This window comes from Stegostoma tigrinum, chromosome 8 (genome assembly GCF_030684315.1).
Source record: "Stegostoma tigrinum isolate sSteTig4 chromosome 8, sSteTig4.hap1, whole genome shotgun sequence".
NCBI classification, from domain to species: Eukaryota; Metazoa; Chordata; class Chondrichthyes; order Orectolobiformes; family Stegostomatidae; genus Stegostoma; species Stegostoma tigrinum.
In genome coordinates this window covers 97,108,446-97,133,724 of record NC_081361.1, presented here as the reverse complement: position 1 = coordinate 97,133,724, position 25,279 = coordinate 97,108,446, and the positions used below count along the sequence as shown (strand labels likewise).

The 25,279-nt window shown below is 46.1% G+C and overlaps 1 long non-coding RNA gene across 1 annotated transcript; it reads right to left on the bottom strand.

Annotated features, from left to right (window-relative positions):
* Positions 1–284: 284 nt before the first annotated feature.
* On the bottom strand, positions 285–24,172 carry LOC132209925 (uncharacterized). Its single transcript, XR_009446103.1, has 3 exons — positions 24,136–24,172; positions 14,464–14,555; positions 285–407 (listed from the first exon to the last, which is right to left on the bottom strand). It is a non-coding gene; the product is annotated as an uncharacterized LOC132209925 (long non-coding RNA).
* Between the last annotated feature and the right edge of the window lie 1,107 nt (positions 24,173–25,279).

Below are 25,279 nucleotides of genomic sequence, written 5' to 3'. Positions count from 1 at the left end.
TGAAAAAACTGAGGAAGGAGATACAGGAGGACAAGGTCAACAAAATGAATTTACACAAAGTACGAAGGATGAAGGAGCAGGAGTAGGCCATTCAGCCCATCAAGCAGCTTTGCCATTTAGTGAGGTCATGGCTGATCTGATAATTGACAACTCCACTTTCCTACTTTGTCCCAATAACCTTTGATTCTGTTGCTGATTAAAAATCTGACTACTTAAAGTTTTGGCAAAGATCTGTAGCTTGGGTTGTGGGTGAGGGACTTGCTCGCCGAGCTGGTTAGTTCTCGTTCAAATGTTACGTGACATCATCTGTGGAGACTCTGATGAAGCGATGTTATTCCACTCCACTTGGAATTTATACTGTCCAGTCTGTTATAGTAAGCATTGTCATTTCCGGTTTTGATCTCCACCTGCAATGCAATCAACAGACATGTAGAATTGGACCCGATATACAAGCCCGTACTGATCAGGTCACCGGACCCGAAACGTTAACTCTGTTTTCCCCTCCACAGATGCTGTCAGACCTGGGGAGTAAGGTAAGGGAGCAGGTAAGCAGGGGGAGGCACTGGACCATTAATTCAGAGACCCAGGTATCGTTCTGGGGACCTGGGTTTGAATCCTGTCACAGCAGGTGGTGGAATTTGAATTCAATAAATATCTGGAATTAAGAGTCTAATGATGATCGTGTGTCAAAGAAAAAGGAAAATTACAGCACAGGAACAGGCCCTTCGGCCCTCCAAGCCTGCGCTAATCCAGATTCTCTATCTAAACCTATCACCTATTTTCCAAGGCTCTGTATCCCTCTGCTCCCTGCCCATTTGTGTATCTGTCCAGATACATCTCAAATGATGCTATCATGCCCACTCTGCCACCTCCATTCGCAAAGCATTCCAGGCACCCACCACCCTGTGTGTAAAGAACTTTCCACACATATCTCCCTAAAACTTTTCTCTTCTCACCTTGAAATCGTGACTTCTAGTAATGGAGTCCCCCATTCTGGGAAAAAGCTTCTTGCTATTCACCCTGCTTATACCCTTCATGATTTTGTAGACCTGTAGTCTATTGTCAGTTGTTGCAAAAACCCGTCTGGTTCACTAATGCCGATGAGGAAAGGAAACTGCCATCCTTTCCTGGTCTGGCCTACAATGTGACTCCAGACCCACAGCAATGTGGTTGGCTCTGAACTGCCCTCTGGGCAATTAGGGATGGGCAAGAAATGCTGCCTGGCCAGTGACGCCCACACCCCATGAATGAATAAAGGGGAAAAAAAAGTGAACGAAAACCATCCAGAGAGACCTTAATGTAGGAAAATGTGAGGTCATGAATGTTGGTAGGAAGAATCAAAAAGCAGGTTTATTACTCAAATGGCGAGAGATCCTGAAATAGTGAAGCCCAGAGAGATCTGGGTGTTCTTTCGCATAGAACACAAAAATATTAACATGCAGTTGCAGGAGGTCATTAAGACTATCATATATGAGGGTGAAAATAGGCGAAAGAGTCTGTTGCACTATTCAATGTGATCATGGTTGATCTTCAGCTCTGTTTTTCTACCATGCCCCCATAGCCCTTAGATAAGGACCGAACAGTGTGCTGTGGTATGACTAGTGCCATGCAGAGTTTTAGGAAGATGCCCTAATCATACATTTCATTCCATTTGATTTCAAGGTGAATGGTCCAATATACAAGACCAATGTGCATTGTTACTGTAGAATTCTGGTTCTTTGGGGTGTCCTCCTCTTGAATCCTTGACCTGATAGCTTGACTCACAACGTCTTTTAAGATTTTAGCACAGTTAGCGTAATGTTAACCTACACATATACCACTCTATAATGTTATTAACTTCAGGTCTAAAGCTTCAACCAATAAAGCTTCCAGTTCCCTGAGTGTCTTTTTCTCTCTGTCAAGTTATACTATTTACAGCTGCTTCTGCATTCTCTTTGCTAAAATAGCGTTCGAGCGAAACTATTTTGTTTAAGTTAACACAGTGTGGAGCTGGATGAACACAGCAGGCCAGGCAGATCAGAAAAGCAGGAAAGCTGACGTTTCAGGTCAGGGCCCTTTTGCAGAAAGTTTGAAGTTTTTAAGTTAAGCTTTTCCCATTGCCAAACATTGATGTGTTGTTTTACAAAGAAGAGGTACAAAAAGATGAGGGAAAATATTCAAAATTTCAGATATTTGACATTTGGATAGCTCTTGTCTTTGTGAAAATTGGGAGAAAAGATTGAACTGTTAGGCTCTGCTGCTGAGAGAGTCTTCAAAGCAATTCTCATGCATTACAACTCAGGTCTCATTAAAACAAAAGACAGGCATGGTCTTGCTCTTTATGCAATTACCTTTCACCCTGAAACGAAATTGTAATACAGCTCTGGGTTTTTCTTCACAATAACCCTCCATTAATTTGTCAACTTCTGGAGTTTTACAGCAATTCCCTATCAATGTCAATTAGCCATTAATTGACAATATTTCACACAAGTGTTCACTTCTGAGCATGTGTTCTACTCTGAGAATAATGTTAAAAACCAAACCAACTGCAGATTCTGTAAATCAGGAACTAAAACAGAAATTGTCAGAAAAGCTCAGCAGCTCTGGCAGCCACTGTGAAGGTAAAAATCAGAGTTAACGTTTCAGGTCCAGTGACCCTTCCTCAGAACCAGGTGATCCAGATGCTGCCAGACCTGCTGAGCTTTTCCAGCAACTTCTGATTTTGTTGGAGGGTAATGTTAATTTCTTTTGTTGGGAGGTCATGTCGTGGCTGGAACTAGACATTGATTGAGCCACATTTAGAATACTGAATTCAATTCTGGTCTCCCTGTTATGGGGAGGACTTTCTGAAAATTGAAAGGGTTCAGAAAATGTTTGAAAGATGTTACCGGGGTTGCAGGGTTTAAGCTATAGGGAAAGGCTGAATCAACTGGGGCTACTTTCTCTGGAGCATCAGAGGGTGAGGGGTGACCTTACAGAGGTTTACAAAAACATGAGGGGCATTGATAGGGTGAATAGCCAAGGCCTTTTCCTTGGGGTAGTGGACTCCAAAACTAGAGGGCATAAGTTCTTGGTGAGAAGGGAAAGAATTAGAAGAGACTTTAGGGGGCAACTTTTTCTCGTAGATGGTGGTGCGTGTATAATGAACTGCCAGATGAACTGATAGATGAGGGAACAATTACAACATTTAAAGCAAATGCATTAGATTACCTACAGTGTGGAAACAGGCCCTTCAGCCCAATAAGTCCACTTGAAACATTCCACACAGACCCATTCCCCTATAACCCATACAACCTTGAACACTACGGGCAATTTAGCATGGCCGATCCACCTAACCTGCACATCTTTAGACTATGGGTCTATGAATTGGAAGGGTTTAGAGGGTAGAGGCCAAATGCTGGCAAATGGGACTAGATTAATTTAGGACATCTGGTCAGCACGGACGGGTTGGACTGAGGGTCTGTTCCATGCTGTCCATCTCTATAAATGAGCTCAACATTGACTCCTGCGGACTATAAAGTGTGTAAGCAGAAAATGAGATGCTGTTCTTCCAGGTTACCCTGGACCTCGCTGGATATTTGCAGCTGAGGACAGAAATGTTAGCACAGCAGTAAGCTGGCATTTTAAACAAAATAAAGAAAGGAAATAAAGCAGAGGTCTGAAACAAGAGTAGAAAAGGCTGGAGAAACTCAGCAGGTCTGGATGCATCTATGGAGAGAAAACTGGAGTCAACAGTTTAAGTCTCATGGAATCCCATTGGTATATAATCAGGTCCATCAGTCACTGACAAGCATCCTGTCCCTGTAACTCCACATATCCTATGGAAAACCCACCTATCCTAGGACACTACAGACAATTTACCATGGCCAACCCACCTAACCTGCACATCTTTGGATTGTAGGGGGAAACACACGCAGACACAGGGAGAATGTGTAAACTCCACACAGACAGTCGCCCAAGGCTGGAATCAAACCTGGGTCCCTGACACTGGGAGGCTGCAGTGCTAACCACTGAGCCAACGTGCCGCCCCTGATGGCGATTCTTCTTCAGAACAGTTTTTTGGAGCTTAGGACAGTGAAGAAGGAGCAAGCTTAAGGGGTGAATATTACACTTTCTGTGATTGCATGAAATGGTGCCACGGGGTGGGTGAAGGTAGAACTGGTGAGGGGTGTGGTGGCCAGCAGTGTTAAGCGTAGGTGTAGAGCTGGGTGCCGTGGAGGGAGCCAGTCTCTGTGGAATACTGACAAGGGAGGAGAGGGGAAGATATGTTTGGTGGTGACATCCCTCTGGAAGGGCCAGAAATGGCATTTGATGATTCTTTGAGTGCAGAGGCTGGTGTAGGGTGGAAAGTGAGGACAAGGGGCGTCTTAACATCGTTTTGGGAGGTTGGAGAGAGGGCAAGTTCAGAAGTGCGGGACACGGGTTGGAAATGGCTAATGCGTCTGTGTCAATGAGGGTGGGGGAGGTCTTCTGTTCAGACAAGAGAAGGTTATGTTAGAGGCATCCCTGACATTGGAACAAATGCAGCGGAGATGGAGAGAACTGGGGAAAAAGAATAGAAACCCTTGCAGAGAGTAAGGTGCGAGGAAATGTATAAATATTTCCCAGTCATAGCGATGTATTCTTTCTCGACGATATAGTGTAATGCTTTGGCACATTAACGAGACACCAAATTATAGACTTCTTAACAACATTCCATTAATGCATACAATTAAGGCTTTTCATCACTAAGCTTCTGTAGAGTACAATTCAATAACTTAAGCCTTATTAATTACATAATTGTGTCAACAAGATGGAGTCTAACAATTCACTGATCCAAAGCAGAGCTTCGGAAACAAATATTCTGACAATGCAGGCACATTCGCAGTTTCAGAGGAAATTTAGCTGCTGGATGTGCGTGCAACTATGGTATCTGCAAGTGGCAGGAAAATTCGTGGGCATGTAAAATAGGAGAAGAAGTGGACCATTCAGCCCATCAGAAGAGTAACTGGGTTAATTAGGATGACATTCTCTGGAGTTTAAAGAATGAAGGGAGATTGCAGAGAAGCTGATAAGGTTGCTGGATTGAAAACAGTGAGTCAGGCAGCATCCGTGGAGAGAGAGCAATCTAACGTTTCGAGTACAGATGACTCTTCATCAGAGCTGACGAAAAGTGTGGAGGGGCAACAGTTATGGAATGATTGTGGAGGGGAGAATGGTATTGGAGTGCTGGAAGAGAAAGGATGTGGATAATTCAGATTAAGTGATCGGAATGTGAGAATGGCAGAACAATGGTGTGTCTACCAGCCAAACTGGAAAGAACAGATAGCCCCACTGGGACAGGAGGAAGAAGAGAGTGGGTGACAGAGAATATAACAAGGGAAGCTAAAAGAAGGGAAAGAATGGGGCCACAACTTGAAGTATTGTACTCAATATTGAGCCAAGATTTTACAACCATCTGGGCTCAATTTTGAGCTCAACACTGTTAAATTTTGAATCAATTCCTTCCCTTTCATTTAGCTTTCCTTGTTGTATGCTCTGTCACCATGTCCACCCTCCCCTCTCCCCTTCCCATTGGGACAGTCTGGCAGTTAGACACACCATTGTTCTGCCACTCTCACATTCCAATCACTTAATCTGAATTATCAACATCTTTTCTCCCCTATCATTCCACTCCCACCCACCACTATTTCATAAATGTTACCCCCTCCACACTTCATTAATTCACAAGAGTTATCTTACTCAAAATGTTAGCGTGCTCTCTCTCCATGGGTGCTGCCTGACCTGCTGTGATCTCCAGCATCGGTTGTTTTCAGTTCAGATCCCAGCACCCGCAGTAATTTGCTCCTGCAAAGTTTTTGCACGAAGGACTGGATAAGATAAATGCAGGATGTTCCTGATGAACAGGGAGTCTACAGGGTAAGGGTTTGGAACGAGCCATTTGGGGCTGAGATTAAGAGAAATGTCTTTACCCAGGGAGTGGGGAGCCTGTGGAATTCACTGTCACAGCATCGATTGAGCGCAAAACATTGAATGTTTTCATGAAGGTGTTAGATATAGTTCTTAGGGCTAAAGGGATCTAAAGGTGTGGAGAGAACGCAGATCAAGGTGCTGAGTTGAATGATCCAGCCAATGAATGGTGGAGCAGACTCAAGGGCAGAATGGCCTACTCCTGATCTGATTGTCTTTATTTCTATGAAGTGCATTCCACCATTCTACATGATCATGACTGATATTGGGCTTCAGTTCCACTTTTCTGTACAGTCTCCATATCCTATCTGTGAGAAACTAAAATCCCTCCTTTATACAGAGTCATAGAGTCCTACAGGTTGGAAACAGACCAACCAGGGCATACCGACCATAAACCCAAATTAAACTCGTCCCACCTGCCTGCCTGCGTTTGGCTCATATCTTCCCAAACATTTCTTATTCCTGTATGTATCCAAATGTCTTTTAAGTGTTGTAACTGTGCCCACATCCACTACTTCCTCTGGAAGTTCATTTCACCTTGTGTAAAAAAAAGCCCCTCATTTCTGTTCTAAATTTTCCTCCCCTCATCCTAAAATTATTCCAACCCGCGCCCCCACCCTGCCATTTTGGAAATCCCCCACACTACAGAAAGGGCACCTATTATTCACTTTACCCATATGCTTCTTCTGGTGATTGGAGTCATGTGGATCTTATTGACTATGAGATCCATGATTGGGGTTGTTAACCTGAACTAATCAGGGAGTTCTGGCTGACAGATACACACAGTGGATTCAGAGAGTCTCCTCATTTCAGGGACTGACTCCAAGCTGGTTGGTTACAGCTAGTGCACAAGTAAATAAAGAAAGTCTTGGTGAAGGGACCCAGACTCTGTGCAGTATTTCACCCCCTTATTGTCTTATAAAACTCTATAAGGTCACCCCTTAACCCCCTACATTCCATGGATTCAGTGATAGAGCATCCATACCCTCATGGGTCAATTCTAAAGATTCACAACGTTTTCAATGACATAACCTCTCCTACTCTTCATCCTCAACAATCAGTCTTTATCCTGAATTTCAGAGATAACACAGTATGGAGCGGGATGAACACAGCAGGCCAAGCAGCATCAGAGGAGCAGGAAAGCTGACATTTTGGGCCGAGACCTTTCTTCAGAAATGGGGGAGGGGAAAGGGGTTCTGAAATAAATAGGGAGAGAGGGGGTGGTGGATAGAAGATGGATAGAGGAGAAGGTAGGTAGAGAGGAGATGGTATGAGAGAGTTGCAGTGGGAAAGAGATCCACTGAGGCTTTTCTGGAGGGAGGACAGTAATTTCTACCAGGTAGGAACCCATAGAAGAGGCTTCACAGTGAGGTTAAAATTGTTTCAGAGATAGTAGGAATTGTAGATGCTGGAGGATCCTGAGTCTGCATCTCAATGTTTTAAAAATTCTTGATTCACCCAGAAAATCTCCAGGTGTCTGCAGTGTGTCAGACACTTTCAGAAGCTTGTGCATTTTGCAGAGATTGCCTCTCACTCTTCCAAATTCCAGACAATGGAGGGTATATTTACTCACTGTTTCATCCTAGGACAAGCCCCTCAACCCAGAGACCCATTTACTCAATATTCACTTTACCCCCACCAATATGTGTACATCATTCTTGAAGTATGGAGACCAGAACAGCACACACTATCCCATATGTGGTCTCACCCAAGCCCTGTACAATTATACAATTCTTTACTCCTGTATTCTAATCTCCTTGTTCCTAAGGCCAAAGTGCAGCTGCCTTCCTAATTGCTCACTGTTCCTGCATTCCAATGTTTTGGGAGAGACATGCGATGGATTCTCCACATCATCTGGGAAGACAGTTTTATTAACATTAGCCTCCCTCAAATAGCTATGAGCATCAGTGCCATGACCATGTGAAACCAACTCGGTTGGGTTGACCATGTACTTAGGATGCTCAAGATCCGACTGCCAAAGACTTCACCCAGCTCAAGGAAGGCATTCAAACAAGAGGAGGACAAAGGAAGAGAGTCAACGACTCCCTGAAGGCTTCCGTCAAGAAATATAACACAGATGTTAACACACGGGGCGACTGTCATTCAGAAGAAACTCAGAAGGGACACAATTCTTCAAAAACATCAGTCAGTAACAGAAAGTATGGAAAAGGAACTGGAGAAGGAAACGCCAATGATATGAAAGCCAAGGGCCAGTTCCACACTCTGGAAACACCTGCCAACCATGTGTTTGGAGATTAGGTTCCAGGATTGTGCTCATTACCCACAGAATCCATGAGCAGTCACATGACATTTCCTCGGTGGACAAACATGCTCATTAGCAAATGATCGCGACCAACAATCAATGTCCTGATTTCCTCATACAAGCAGATTCCAGACTCCTCGAACATCAACATTTACATCACCTTTTTTAAAAAGAGGGTCCTGTTTCTCTCTTCTCACAAAGTGCGGACTGAGAGCTGCACAGTATAACCCCAGTCCTATCCAGTGTTATTCACAGCTCCTGTTGTGGTCTGTGTTGCAACTTTGCATTTCAATACCCTTGTCATTTTAATGATCAACTATGTTTATTGCTCTCATTCCACACAACATACATCAAGCAAGGCCTACAAGGGGCCTGTTCTCCCTGCTGTAATCTGGTTATGTAGCAGATTTACCGGTATGGTGAACATACAATATCACCGTTGCTGTTTTCACACAGAATGCAAGCCAACCTCCTCAGTGCCTCCTGACAATTTTGAAGAGGGTTTTCCAAATGCTGTTCATAAAGATACATTTGGCGTCATACTGCTCCTCTCCTTCCTGTTCAACTGAGATGTTGATTTGAAATTATTGTAAAAAACGCAAAATGCGCCATTTGGGGAGCATAAGCCTAGATTATCAGTAAACATTCAATCAAAGAACCAGAGCAGGCCACTTCGCCCTTCGGGCCTGCCCCATCATACAATAAGGTCACGGCTGATCTGATTTTAACTTCAACTTTACAGCCCTGCATATCCCTGATAACCTTTCATACTTTGGTCATCAAAAATCTATCTACCTCTGCCTTAAAAATATTCAAAGATTCTGCATCTGCTGCCTTTTAAGGACAGAAATTCAAAGGCATAGGCAAATGCTGGAAGTCGTTCCGGATTCATTCTCCTAGTCTCATGTTATTCCTGAAACAATGTGCCACATGGCAGATATCCACTGCAAGAGTAGCATGCCTTGCTCCCACATCCTCTTTAAAAGTCTGCTGTGTACCTGGACAAGTTTTGGCAAACTGGCATTGCCCCTACACAGTAACGCAATGGCACATTGTCCATGGCACAGAGCCATCAGAGCTGGCACTCTCTCCCACATGCAACTGTGTTCTTTTACACTACATACTGCTAAATCACCCAGCCACACAGTTTCCTGTTGTTTGCTACATCTCATCTGAACAGCCTCTGAACACCATTGTTACTTTGTCCTTAGTGCCCAGCGTAGAACAAAGAACAAAGAAAATTACAACACAGGAATAGGCCCTTTGGTTCTCCATGCCTGCACTGACATGCTGCCCATCACAACTTAACAGAACAAGGATAAAAACCTGCAACTTGTCATTGTCCAGTAAGGGAACATCACATACCAGTGAGCAGACAATTCCAGACACCCTCAGGATTGCATTCATCTCAAGCCCTCTAACCAACTATGAGCCTTCATTGCTCAGACCATTGGGTTTAGGGGTTGGGACATCATGTTGTGACTAATGCAGGACTTTGAGGAGGCCACTTTTGGAGATTTGCGTACAGTTCTGGTTGCCTTGCCACAGGAAGGATATTATTGAATTGGAGAGACCCAGAAAAGATCTGCCGCAGTGTTACCAGGGCGTGAGGCTTGCCGCAGTGATAAGGACAGGTTGGGACTTTTTTCACTGGAGCATAGGAGGTTGAAGGGTGACCTTATTAAGTTTAAAAGCTTGAGGGGCATGGATAAGGTGACTAACAAAGCTCATTCCCGTAGAGTGGGGAGTTCAAAACTGGAGGGCATAATTTTGAGGTGACAGGAGATAGATTTAAAGGGACCTGAGGGACAACTGCATCACACAGAGGGTGGTTCATATCTGGAATGAACTGCTAGAGGAAGTGGTAGAAGTAGGTGTAGTTAAAACACTGAAACGACATTGCGCAGGTACATGAATAAGAAAGGAGGGATATGGGCCAAATGGAGGCAAGTGGAACTGGCGGCTTTTCAAAGCCAGAGACTGAATCGAAATCACTGGGTACCCGCTCTGCGTTCCAGTCTGAGAATTCGCACATCTTACTTTGTTCGGTGCATTTGGTAAATCGGAAGCCCTGTATCAATGAGGCAACATCTGTTGTTCATGATTTCACAAGCAATGATCCCCTGTAATAGGCAACTCATTGCTGCTTGGTGAGAATCTCACCACCCCACTCAGCAGATGTGGCACATTGCTCCTGATGTCAAAGCAGGCCTCCCACATGGTTCAGCCGCAAAATCTTCAGGCGCCTCTAAGACTCTGCTACGTGAACCTATCATCAATTGTTGCCAAAACCCCATCTGGTTCACTGACGTCTTTCAGGGAAGGAAATCTGCCCGTCCTTACATGGTCTGGCCTACATGTGACTCCAGACCCACAGCAATGTGGCCAAATCTTATTTGCCCCCTGAAATGGTCCCGCTACACCATTCAGTTCAACAGCCATGGGGGACAGGCAAGAAAATCGGGGACATGAGTAGAAATTGCTGGAAAAGCTCAGCAGGCTTGGCAGCATCAGTGGAGAGAATTGGGAGCTAACATTTCGGGTGACCCTTCCCCTGTTCTAAAAGGGTCCCAAGTTCCGAGGAAGGATCACCCGAAACATGAACTCTGATTTCTCTCCACAGATGCTCCCTGACCTGTTGAGCTTTTCCAGCAATTTCTATTTTGTCCAAGGAATTTGAGCCTTGTTAGTGCTGCCCCTATTGTCCATGGATTGATTAAAAAGAAGAAACTTAGGACAATTGGCTTCCCCTAGATCTTAGTCTTCACCCATTTTCATCCATCAAATACCACCCAATGTTTCAGGTCAATGACCTCTCATCAGAATTTGTTGAACCCTTTGAACTCTCTGCCTCATAGTGATGTGACATTGCCTTCGCCATAAAGGATTGGCTCACCAATGCCTTCTGAAGGACAATTTGGGCTGAAAGCATTTGCAGGCCCTGCCAGTGACACTTGCCTTCAACGAATGGGCTGCAGAATTGGGTTGAATCTCAAGCTGTTTCCAATTATCCCTCCGAGGAAAGGAGCAAGCTACGTTTGTGTAGAGCTTTGTGACATCCTCAAAATGTCCTGAAAGACCTTCTTAAGAATGAATTACATTTGAGGTACAATTACGGTGGTTTTGTGGGAAAACCTGGCAGTGAGATTGCATGCAGAGAGGTCTTATTCAAAAGAAAGCAAATGACTGATTTCCTGGATAACCTTGTCTTGCTGGTTAAGGGATTAGTGATGATAGACATCAATTGCACTTTTTGCTGTTTTTTTTTGAGAGACATATTTATTTATTTCACACTGGGTTCAGCATAGAGCTATCTCACATCAGCCTTTGCTTGCAGCCAAGATTACATTCTCAATTAAGCTCCGATGCAGTCATTTGGAAATGGAGACTGGCCAAAGGCCTTAGACGGGGATTTTATTGCAAATTTCACAATCTCATTTTTCCCCAGCTTTTGCTTTTAGTGTCAGTACTGGGCCAGGAAGAAGTCAGTGGGGAGAAAATCTGGATTCTTCCAAATGCACCAAAATTCAGAGGAAAACAATTATTATTTTGAACATTGCTGGAGCTAAAAAAGCAAGGAGGAAAGGATCCTAAAGGGTAGAGTTACACATTTTTAACAGCCTCAGCATCAGGCCCAAAGTAATTAAAATCAGAGTGAAGCGAGTTTTCCTAAAATTACACAGATGTTCTACTGGCCTTGAGAGATTTGGTGAATACCAGAGGGCAATAACACAGTTCATTTTCTCTCATATTCCTATGACTCTGTAGGCTGTCTTGTATGAAGAATACTTCAGTCCATGAATAACGGAAAAGGGTGTGGTGATTGGAACTGCCAACATCTTTATCTGTAAGCTAACATTTGAGCAGACAGAGAAATGTCGATTTGGCTCTTGAAACAGTTCCACTGTTCAATAAGATCATGCCTGTTCTGATTTTATCCTCAGCTGCATATATCTCTGATAAGTTTTCATGCACCTGGGCGGCACAGTCGTCAGCACTGCAGCCTCACAGCAGCAGAGACCTGTGTTCGATTCCAGCCTCAGGGCGACTTGTCTGTGTGGAGTTTGCACATTCTCCCTGTGTCTGCGTGGGTTCCTTCTGGGTGCTCCGGTTTCCTCCCACATTCCAAAGATGTGCAGGCTAGGTGGGCTGGCCACGCTAAGTTGCCCATAGTGTTTAGGGATGTGTTGGTTTTAGGGGGATGGGTCTGGGTGGGATGCTCTGAGGGTCGGTGTGGACTTGTTGGGCCGAAGGGCCTGTTCCCACACTGTAGGCAATCTAATCTGTAATCAAGGATCTATCTACCTGTGCCTTAAAAAACATACTTAAGGAGTCTGCGTCCACTGCCTTTAGAGGAAGGGAATCCTGAAATTTCATGACCCTCTGAGAGAAAATAAAAATGGTTTTATCACCTCTGTCTTGACTGGGTGCACCCCTTACTTTTTAACTATGACCCCTCGTTCTAGATTCTCTCACAATAGCATGGTGATCATAGGGGATGAGCTGCCAGAGGAAGTGGTGGAGGCTTGTTACAATTACAACATTTAAAAGACATCTAGGTGGCTACATGACCAGCGAAGTTTAGAGGGATATGGGCCAAATGCTGGCAAATGAAACTGGATTAATTTAGAATACCTGGTCGGCATGAACACGTTGGATTGGATGGTGTGTCTCCATGCTGCAACTCTCTATGTTTCTATGATTCTATCTAAGATGAAGCATTCTTCCATCATTCACCTGGTCAATTCCCCTCTGCATCTCCTACCTTTCAAGCAAATCATATCTGTCCCTTCCAAACTCCAGAAGATACCTTATCTAAACTTTCCTCTCAAGGCTGGAGTTCACATGGACACATGGCAGCTAGGAATTTGGCCCAAATCCTGAAAACATTAAATTTCCAATAGATGGGAATCCTCACTGAGGGCTGCACATGGAATGGCTCTTATACTGAGTCTCCCCATACCAAATGGGATGTTTTCACACTGACAATTACACCTGTCACCCCTTCCCCACACCTTCTTGGCCCAGACCAGAGCAAAGTCCCCGCTGATAAGTACCAATTTCAGAGTGAAAGTTGAGGCCATGTCATGACCAATTTCTGGCTGGCCAAGGAGAATTCCTGTGCATTTAATTCAATCCACAGCTATAAATGTGACCAAACACTGGGGTTGGGAAGACTAAAGGATGGGGAGGCAATGGCCTCCTGGTATTATGGCTGCTCTGTTAATCCAGAGACCCAGATAATGCTCTGGGGACCTGGGTTTGAATCCTGTCACAGCAGATGGTGGAATTTGAATTCAATAAATATCTGAAATTATGAATCTCATAATGGCTGCATGTCTGAAGTTTTATGGCTCAGTGGTTAGCACTGCTGCTTCACAGTGCCAGGGACATGGGTTCGATTCCACCCTCGGGCGACTGTCTGTGTGGAGTTTGCACATCCTCCCTGTGTCTGTGCGGGTTTCCTCTGGGTGCCCTGGTTTCCTCCCACAGTCCAAAGATGTGCAGGTTGGGTGGTTTGGCTGTGCTAAATTCTCTGCAGTGTCCTAGAATGTTTAGGTTAGTTGGGTTAGACAAGGGAAATGTAGGGGTAGGGGAATGGGTCTGGGTGGGATACTGTTTGGAGGGGCTGTTTGGACCAGTAGGGATTCAATGATTTCTCTGCCACTTCTGAGGCAGCCCACCAATTTCCTGGAGGACCTTCAGTAAATGATTCAAGATGCTGATTCTCATTGTTGAGGCTTTTTCTTTTCTTTTATTCATTCATGAGATGTGGGAGTCACTGGCTGGGCCCAGCATTTATTGCCCAAACCCAGTTGCCTCTTGAGAAAGTGCCTTCCTGAATCATTGCAGTCCATGTGCAATAGGTTGACCCCTCAAGCCACCCTGAAGGTGAGATATTAAAAATTGCTAGCTATTATCCTTGAGGTGGGCTGTGAATAAGTACATTTGGAATTGTAATTTGTAATTGTGCTTTCAATACCTTGTGTGATGTGAGTTGCCTCTGTCGACTTATTTTACTTGTCTCCCACAACATAAGAGTTTGGGCATGGATTTGTATTGAAGAATCCAACAATTGGTTATCGCAGTGAAATGCTGAATACAAATATTACATTCACAAGTGTTTAGGCTAACAGTAAGTTAATGAACTCCACCAGAGGAACAGACCTCAGTAGCACATCATAAGTGAGCTCAGGGTAATTTTTAATATTTCTTTAAATTTGTTGACATTATGTGGCATTGTAGATTGTAGGCCAGTCTATAATACTCACAGCTACATGTCCAGAATTCATAGTCAACCACGTTGCTGTGGGTCTGGAATCACATGTCGGCCAGACCAGGTAAGGATGGCAGGTTTCCTTCTCTGAAAGACATTAATAAATCAGATGTGTCCTGAGTCAGGGAATCAAGGGATACAAGGAAAATCCAGGCAGGTTGACATGATGGTGAGCACAGCTGCCTGAAGATGCCAGGGGCCCACGTTCAATGCTACCTTTGGGCAACCGTCTATGTGGAGTTTGCACGTTCTCCCTGTGTCTGTGTGGGTTTCCTGTGGGTGCTCCAGTTTCCTCCCACAGCCCAAAGATGTGCCGGCTAGGGGGATTGGCTATGGGAAATACAGGGTTAAGGGGGTGGGTCTGGGTGGGATGCCCTCCAGGGAGTTGGTGTTGACTTGATGGGCTGAATGGCCTGGTCCAACATGATAGGGATTCTGTGATTCTATCAGCCATGTTCCTATTGAATGGCAGAGGAAACTGAAAGGGTTGAATGGCCTCCTTCTATTTCTTACATTTTTTTAGGTTTGGTCAGTTCACTGGTCACATGTCACATATCATCATTACGCTCATTACGCAGATTTTCATAAATTGCAATTTCACCGCTTTCCATAAGAAATAAGAACAGACATAGACCATTCGGTCCCTCAAGCCTGCTCTGCCATTCATTAGAATCCTGGCTGATTGGACAGTCCCCTACATGCCCAAAACCATGGTGAGATTTGAATTCCTGACCCCAGGAATTTGTCTGGGTTTTTTTAATTCTTTCATGTGATGAGGACATCATTGGTTAGGCAGCATTTAACACCCATCCTTAGTTGCCCAGAAGGAAGTTCGGAATCAACCGCATTGCTGTGGGTCTGGAGTCACATGTAGGCCAGACCAGGTGGGGATGGCAGTTTCCTTCCCTACAGGACATTAGTGAACCAGATGGTTTTTCTGACAATTGACAATGGATTCACGGTCATCATTAAATTCTTAATTCCAGATATTTATTGAAATTCAAATACCACCATCTGCCGAGGTGGGATTCGAACCTGGCTCTCCCAAACAATAGATTAGTAGCTCATTGACATTGCAAGTATACCACCAGCTGTCCTTAAACAGGCCTTGTGCAGGTGAGGTGGATTATGAACATTTTATGCCATCATGTCGCAGGCTGTGCTACAATGATATCCTCAGCAAACCTCTGAAAAGTTACTTACTAAGTGTGACATTTCATGTGGCATAGTGGTGCAGTGGTTAGTGCTGGTGCCTCAGTGTGCCAGGGGCCTGTGCTCAAACCCACCCTTGGGGTGACAGTCCATTTGGAGTTTGCACATTCTCTTTGCATCTGCATAGGTTTCCTCCTGCAGTTTGAAGGTATGCAGGCGAGGTGGATTGGCCATGGAAAATGCAGTGTTACAGAGATGGGGTGGGTCCAGCTGTGGTGCTCTTCAGAGAGTCAGTGTGTGCTCAACAGGCCAAATGGCCTACTTCTACACAGCAGGGATTCTATGACATTGTCTGTTTTGAGCTCAATCCACCTCTTCATCAGTGCTCTCAGACTCTAAGGGATAAATAATATGGTGACTTTTAAGTTGACTGCTCCACAATAATGAAAGAGTGACATTAGCTGATGGATGAAAACATGGTTCTTACGACACGATTGAAAGAAGGTCTGACTCTCTTCATTATTCCCAGAAGTTTCCCCAGTGGGTATAACCTGTAGCCAGCATCTAATTACATGTAATATACGGTAATTATTGTTAAGTAAGGAATCCTGGCCTGGGCCTTCTGCCACCCTGGGTCTACAAGACAGGTCCATAAGGAAACCTTTGCATGCTCATCAAAATCTTTAACTGTCGGTGACGACTCCAGGAATTTCAATGTGCTACCCCTGCGATGAATGGGAGAAGAATCATATTGGTCTCAAAATGTTAACTCCATCAGACCTGCCTCTGTTCTCCAGCACTTTCTGTTTTGTAATTGATTTACAAAGACTTTGCCCAACCTTCTGGCTTTTGTAACATTGTTCCGAACCAGTCCTGCAATCTCGGGAGCTTTTGTGTATGTAAAACACCAGGTCTCTTGTTCCTACATCCCACTTGAAAATAAAAGCCCATATTGATTATGTTTGTTCTTATGACACCTGTGTTTCTGTCCACAATGATCAATTCAGCAAGAGATACATGTGCCAGAAATCAATTTTTTTTTACATTCAATCATGGGAATGGCTGGGCCAGCATTTATTGCCCATCCCTAAAGGCCCAGAGGACAGTAAAGAGTCAACCACACTGCTGTGGGCCTGGAGCCACATGTCGACCCCTTTTCTGTTGAAGGCCGGAAGTGTCAGCTTTCCTGCTCCTAAGATGCTGCTTGGCCTGCTGTGTTCATCCATCTCCACACTTTGTTATCTCAGATTCTTCAACATCTGCAGTTCCCATTATCTCTCTCTCTACCATTTGCCTTAGTGGGATTTGAACCTACGTCCCCAGAACATGAATAGAGATTAAAGAAAAATCTCGCTGGTCTGCCAGCATTTGTGGAGAGAAATCACAGAGTTAACGTTTTGGTTCGAGTGACCCTTCCTCAGAACATTACCGGGGTCTGTGGATTAACAACCCAGCAATAATATGACTGGGCCATTGCCTTCACTAATCATCACTGGTGAATTTTATTGTCAGTGTTGTGGAGAGTAATGTAATGAAGGAAAGAATGTAACAGTCTTAGCAGCTTTTTGCTATTGTGTTATTTATTGTAAATGTGTTACAGCTCTCCATAAAATAAACAGAATCTTTCCACAGTTATGGCAAGAGATATGTTTATCACGGAGATACAGTACATTGCAAAAAGCTCATGGCCACTTGGCCCATCTTGTTTGTGCTAGTCAAAAAACGAGTGACTAGCCTCATTCGAATATCCAGCATTTGGCCCGTATTCCTGCAGTTTATTCTTTCGAGGTACATTTATAAGCATCGTTCAAATGATCTGAGAGCTTCTGTCTCCACTCCCCTCCCAGGCAGGGAATTCCAGACTGAGTGAAAATAGTTTTCTCATCTCCCCTCTAATTGTAGAATCATACATACAAAAGCGGCCCTTTGGCCCATCAAGTCTATACTGCGAAAGCTACAAGGCTCAGTGGTTAGCACTGCTGCCTCACAGCTCCAGGGACCCAGGTTAGATCCCAGCCTTGGGGAGCCTGTCTGTGTGAAGTTTGCACATGCATGGGTTTGCTCCAGTTTCCTCCTCTAGTCCAAAGATGTGCAGGCTAGGTGGATTTGTCATGCTAACTTGCCCATAGTGGGCTTGGTCTGGTTGGGATGCTCTGAGGGTCGGTGTGGGCTTGTTGGGCTGAAGGCCCTGTTCCCTCACTGTAGGGATTCTACGATTACCTTAAATCTGTACTAGTCATGCTTTCCCACTGTAGGCCCATGGCCTTAGATGATATGACATTTCATGTGCTCGTCCAACATAAGCTATTGGACCAGGGAAAGGCAGCCTGCTCCACCATTCCGTAAGGTCAAGGCTGATCTTCTTGTGTACTCAGCTCCACTTACCCACCAGTTCACGACAGCTCTGATGAAGGGTCTAGGCCCGAAATGTCAACTTTGTGCTCCTGAGATGCTGCTTGGCCTGCTGTGTTCATCCAGCTTCACACTTTGTTATTTTGGATTCTCCAGCATCTGCAGTTCCCATTATCACAGCCCTTAATCCCTTTACTGCTCAAAAATCCATCAATCTTTGCCTTAAAAACATTCAACAGAGTGGCCTCTACCATTTCACTGAGCAGAGAATTCCACACATCCACACCTCTTTGGGTGAAAGAGTTCCTCCTCAACACAGTCCTAAATCTGCTACCCCACATTTTGAGGTTGTGCCCCCTTCTTCTAAAAAACCCGTCTAAAAAACTATCCTACCTCTATTTTATCTATCCAAGCATTTTTATAAAGGGTGCGATGTTACCTGGCTCAGCTATCAGCCCAGGCAGTATTTTCCATTCTTTGGGGCAAAGTAGAGAGATGTGATCACTCGGAAGATATACTTGTGGTGCTCTTTTCTTTGGGGGGCAGAGGGGGAAGCAGTCAAATAAAAAGGAATTTCTTCTTGAATTCAGCAGGGAGAAGGAAATGATTTCCTGTTCCTTTCTCAGCAAGGTCGGAGATGATTGAGAAAACACAGCGAGGAGTTGGAGGAACACAGCATCAGAGGAGCAGGAAAGTTGATGTTTTGGATCGGGACCCTTCTTCACCTTTGGAGGAGTTGAATTTCTGAAGAAGGGCCTAGGTCCGAAACGTCAGCTTTCCTGCTCCTCTGATGCTGCCTGGCCTGCTGTGTTATCTCTGAGGCCAGCATCGGCAGTTCTTGCTATCCCTGTGCTGGTTGTGTTGCTCTCCTGAGATCTCGTGAACTGGTGGGTAAGTGGAGCTGACTATGCTGTCTATGCTATCCGAACTATACAGGCTGAGTGAGCGAATGACACTTTACCTGATGGGTTTGGGTCCACTGGTTTCACAGGCTTACACATCACTCCACATTCCTACAGGATAGAGGATTTGGGAAAACAATGAGACTCAAAGATATGGAAGTAGGGTGGTCATTAGTGAGACTCTGAACTTGCTGCTTGAAGCTGCAAAGTTGAAAAAATATTTCTTGAAGTCAAGATTCTGAACTTTTCATTTTCGCTGTAGTGTCTTGCTGTTGCCCACAGTCGAATATCCTGCCCCTGCCCACCCCACAGTGGAATTTGAAATTCCTATCTTTTGATCCAGAGACGTCAGTCCTTCCACTGAGTCATGGCAGACAGCACCAGCGATGTTGGGGTGTGGGGAAATAGGGGGAAAAGTTTGCAGAATAACATCCAAGCCCTATTTATTAACATTATTTTCCACAAGCTCGCAACAAAGAAAAGAAAGTTTCTGGAAAAAATCGATGCCTTGCGGGAAGTCACGGTGCCACTGCTCACCAATGAAGCAGTCCCACCATTTTAAAGGGAGCTGTAACTGTGGCAAGATCAGCACAAGTTAAAATGACTGAGTGAAGCTCCCATGCTGCCACCAGGCAAAATAACTTTGCGAAGGAAATGGCATTCCTCATTAAGGAAGTCATGAAGAATGAAGGAAAGCTGTCTGGGAAGGGCAATGCAGAAATGATCCCCGGGGGCGAGAGATAAAAATCTACCGCGAGATTATCGAGAAAGGGAGCAGTGCTTTTTCCTCCTTCATAGAGACATCCTGGAGATCTGAAAGATGTATTCATCTCAGAACCAGACCTAAAGAAAAGAAGGCCAGATCCCCTGAAGCTACAAGGTCATGTTGAAGGCAGAGCCCAGGAAAATATTACTGCAATTCACCAGGGTGATCTGTGGGAGTGTTGGCCAGGGAGCCAGCACTGAGAGGAGAGAAATATATCAAGCAATGAGCTGTGCAGAGTTGACAGGCGAGAACTGTAGGAGGAGGAGACGAGAAACAGAGACAGTCTAATGGGAAGAGCAAGAGTGTTGAGTCATGCATTGTGGGAGAAACAACAATGAAACCAGTTCGAGACCAAGGAGAGAGCGAGGGCCGAGGGATGGTGATGAGTCTGGGAGAGAGGTGGGAGAGGGATGGAGGGATGGTGATGAGTCTGGGAGAGAGGTGGGAGAGGGATGGAGTGATGGTGATGAGTCTGGGAGAGAGGTGGGAGAGGGATGGAGGGATGGTGATGAGTCTGGGAGAGAGGTGGGAGAGGGATGGAGGGATGGTGATGAGTCTGGGAGAGAGGCAGGAGAGGGATGGAGGGATGGTGATGAGCCTGAGAGAGAGGCGGGAGAGGGATGGAGTGATGGTGATGAGCCTGAGAGAGAGGCGGGAGAGGGATGGAGTGATGGTGATGAGTCTGGGAGAGAGGCAGGAGAGGGATGGAGTGATGGTGATGAGCCTGAGAGAGAGGCGGGAGAGGGATGGAGTGATGGTGATGAGTCTGGGAGAGAGGCGGGAGAGGGATGGAGGGATGGTGATGAGTCTGGGAGAGAGGCGGGAGAGGGATGGAGTGATGGTGATGAGTCTGGGAGAGAGGCGGGAGAGGGATGGAGGGATGGTGATGAGTCTGGGAGAGAGGTGGGAGAGGGATGGAGTGATGGTGATGAGTCTGGGAGAGAGGCGGGAGAGGGATGGAGTGATGGTGATGAGTCTGGGAGAGAGGCGGGAGAGGGATGGAGGGATGGTGATGAGTCTGGGAGAGAGGCGGGAGAGGGATGGAGTGATGGTGATGAGTCTGGGAGAGAGGCGGGAGAGGGATGGAGTGATGGTGATGAGCCTGAGAGAGAGGCGGGAGAGGGATGGAGTGATGGTGATGAGTCTGGGAGAGAGGTGGGAGAGGGATGGAGTGATGGTGATGAGTCTGGGAGAGAGGCGGGAGAGGGATGGAGTGATGGTGATGAGTCTGGGAGAGAGGCGGGAGAGGGATGGAGGGATGGTGATGAGTCTGGGAGAGAGGCGGGAGAGGGATGGAGTGATGGTGATGAGTCTGGGAGAGAGGCGGGAGAGGGATGGAGGGATGGTGATGAGTCTGGGAGAGAGGCGGGAGAGGGATGGAGTGATGGTGATGAGTCTGGGAGAGAGGTGGGAGAGGGTTGGAGTGATGGTGATGAGTCTGGGAGAGAGGCGGGAGAGGGATGGAGTGATGGTGATGAGTCTGGGAGAGAGGCAGGAGAGGGATGGAGGGATGGTGATGAGTCTGGGAGAGAGGCGGGAGAGGGATGGAGTGATGGTGATGAGTCTGGGAGAGAGGCGGGAGAGGGATGGAGGGATGGTGATGAGTCTGGGAGAGAGGCGGGAGAGGGATGGAGTGATGGTGATGAGTCTGGGAGAGAGGCGGGAGAGGGATGGAGGGATGGTGATGAGTCTGGGAGAGAGGCGGGAGAGGGATGGAGGGATGGTGATGAGTCTGGGAGAGAGGCGGGAGAGGGATGGAGTGATGGTGATGAGTCTGGGAGAGAGGCAGGAGAGGGATGGAGTGATGGTGATGAGCCTGAGAGAGAGGCGGGAGAGGGATGGAGTGATGGTGATGAGTCTGGGAGAGAGGTGGGAGAGGGATGGAGTGATGGTGATGAGTCTGGGAGAGAGGCGGGAGAGGGATGGAGTGATGGTGATGAGTCTGGGAGAGAGGCGGGAGAGGGATGGAGTGATGGTGATGAGCCTGGGAGAGAGGCGGGAGAGGGATGGAGTGATGGTGATGAGCCTGAGAGAGAGGCGGGAGAGGGATGGAGTGATGGTGATGAGTCTGGGAGAGAGGTGGGAGAGGGATGGAGTGATGGTGATGAGCCTGAGAGAGAGGCGGGAGAGGGATGGAGGGATGGTGATGAGTCTGGGAGAGAGGCGGGAGAGGGATGGAGTGATGGTGATGAGCCTGAGAGAGAGGTGGGAGAGGGATGGAGTGATGGTGATGAGTCTGGGAGAGAGGCGGGAGAGGGATGGAGGGATGGTGATGAGTCTGGGAGAGAGGCGGGAGAGGGATGGAGTGATGGTGATGAGTCTGGGAGAGAGGCGGGAGAGGGATGGAGGGATGGTGATGAGTCTGGGAGAGAGGCAGGAGAGGGATGGAGGGATGGTGATGAGTCTGGGAGAGAGGCGGGAGAGGGATGGAGGGATGGTGATGAGTCTGGGAGAGAGGCGGGAGAGGGATGGAGGGATGGTGATGAGTCTGGGAGAGAGGCGGGAGAGGGATGGAGGGATGGTGATGAGTCTGGGAGAGAGGCGGGAGAGGGATGGAGGGATGGTGATGAGTCTGGGAGAGAGGCGGGAGAGGGATGGAGGGATGGTGATGAGTCTGGGAGAGAGGTGGGAGAGGGATGGAGTGATGGTGATGAGTCTGGGAGAGAGGCGGGAGAGGGATGGAGTGATGGTGATGAGCCTGGGAGAGAGGCAGGAGAGGGATGGAGGGATGGTGATGAGTCTGGGAGAGAGGCGGGAGAGGGATGGAGTGATGGTGATGAGTCTGGGAGAGAGGCGGGAGAGGGATGGAGGGATGGTGATGAGTCTGGGAGAGAGGCGGGAGAGGTAGGATCAGTGATGCGTAAACATTACATGGTGAGGCAGAAGAGATTCCACCCAAAGTAAATCACGAGCCCGAGTGTGGAAGCAGTTCAGGAAATCTGGTGGCCACGTGGGAATCTGGTGGCCACGTGGGAATCTGGTGGCCACGTGGGAATTTGGTGGCCACGTGGGAATCTGGTGGCCACGTGGGAATCTGGTGGCCATGTGGGAATCTGGTGGCCATGTAGGAATTGGTGGCCACGTGGGAATTTGGTGGCCACGTGGGAATCTGGTGGCCACGTGGGAATCTGGTGGCCACGTGGGAATTTGGTGGCCACGTGGGAATTTGGTGGCCACGTGGGAATCTGATGGCCACCTGGGAATTTGGTGGTCATTTGGGAATTTGGTGGCCATGTGGGAATTGGTGGCCACGTGGGAATTTGTGGGACATTAAGTCTACACTGGTTCCACTTTCCCGAAATAGAGCTATAGCCTTGAGCATTATGACTTTTCATCTAATTCATCAAATTGATGGGACATCCTGCTGCCACAATGCATCACTGGGGGTGGGAATGAATGTTGAAGGTGGTTGATCAGGTTTTAGTCAAGTGACTAACTTCTCCTGGATGGTGTTGATCTTCTTGAGTGTTGTTGGGGCTGCACTGATCCAGGGAAGAGGGGAGTATTCCATTACACTCCTGACTTGTGCCTTATCGATGGTGGACATATTTTAAGGATTTAGAAGGTAAGTTATTGCAAGTGCCACAGTCTCTGACCTGCTTTTGTATCCACAGTATTTATGTGACTCGTCCAGGATAGTTCTGGTCAATGGTAATCCCCAGGGATACTAATAATGAAGGATTCAGGAATGGTAACTTCATTGAAGTTGGTCTTCACAGTCTGGATACTGAGCTGAACTCCCTCCTTCAAACTGCCTTTCTCTTTCTGTCAATATTTAAGACAGTTCATAATACCTAACCTATTGATCAAGCTCTTGGTCACCTTTCTCCATTAGTGGCTTTCCCATTTCTCATTTGAGATGTTCCTGTGAAAGACTTTGGGGTGCTTCATTACAGAAAAGCTTGATATAACTGAAAATTCACGTTAGCCTGCTGGGTAAAGTACAAGGAAGAGTTAATGTTTGTGACATGCTGAGCCTAATGACAACACACAGCCTCTGGTAGAGGATCTTTCAGTTGAACTCTGGTATGGCCTCCTGATGGAGAAACTCATGGCTTCCTCACCTTTTGTTACTCATAGTTAGTTGTGTCTGAGAGTTACTGTAACTAGCATATTTCTACCAGGACGTGTTAGACCATATCTTATTATTTTCAAATGCAGAAACAGGGTGTTGGCGTCACAGGCTTGGACAACATTTATTATCCCATTCTTAATTACCCAGCTAAGAGTCAACCAGTTTAGCTGTGGGTCACATATAGGCCAGGCCAGGTAAGCCTGGCAGATTTCTTTCCTCTAAAGAGATACTAATGAATATTTAATGACGGGCTTTTTTTGTTCATAAGAATTGTTAATAGTTGCTTTGGTTTTACAATATGAGATTTTAAATTTTGTCATCTTCAACGACTGGGTTTGTCGCGACACACCAGGAGCATTAACCTGGAGCTTCAGATTATTAGTCAACTGATATATTCACTACACTACCATCTCTCCTTACCGAAAGCATGAGTGTCTTCTGCTGAGGCTTATTCAAGATTCATCCAGCGCTGACCAGGCCCCTGATATGAGCACAGGAGTAACAATTAGAATTTAGAACACAGATCCATACAGCACAGGAATAGTCCCTTCAGCCCATCTTGTCTGCACCAACCATGTCGTCATTCTAAACTAACCCCATGCACCATATCCCTCCATTCCCTGCCTATTCACATCTGTCTAAATTCTACTGTATCTGCTTCCACCACCTCTCTCGGCAACATGCTCCCACCCTCTGCTTTAAAAACTTTCCTCACTCATCTCCTTTAAACTTTCCCTCTCTCACCTTAAAACCATGCCCCCTTAGGATTTTTGACATTTCCACCCTGCGAAAGATACACTGCCTATCTACACTTTCCATGCTTCATAATTTTGTATCATGTCACCCTTCAGCCTTCAATTCTCTTGTGAAAAAATCCAAGTTTGCCCAACCTCTCAAAATTGCTAAAACACTCCAATCCAGGCAACACCCTCGTAAAAACTGAAGGGACGGTGGGTGTCGTAAATCAGAAAGAAAAATAAAGATTGCAGGAAAATCTCATTAGGTCTGGCAGCATCTGTGGAGACAAGTCAGAGTTAACGTTTTGGATCGAGTAACCCTTCCTCAGAACACCCTGTTAAAGCTCTTCAGGATCGTCTCCAAAGCCTCAACATCCTTCCTATAGTATGGCGACCAAAACTGCACACAATACTCCAAACATGACCTAAATAGAGCCTTATAGAGCCATTGGTAACATTCTGCTCCAACCAGAAACCACCAGTGCTTGGTACGCAGATATCATATCATATAAAAAAAACACTGACCACAAAATTTGGAGATAACAAGGTGTAGAGCTGGATGAACACAGCAGGCCAAGCAGCATTAGCTTTCCTGCTCCTCTGATGCTGCTTGGCCTGCTGTGTTCATCCAGCTCTATACCTTGTTATCTCAGACTCTCCAGCATCTGCATCTCCGACTATCCCTTAACCACAAAAGTTAACTCTGTTTCTCTTTCCACAGACCTTTTCAGACCTGTTGGGTATTCCTCCCTGCTCTTGTCTTCTTTCCAATTTCCAGTCTGCGAAAACTGAGGAACGAATTTGTACTCATCACAGGAATATTTTTC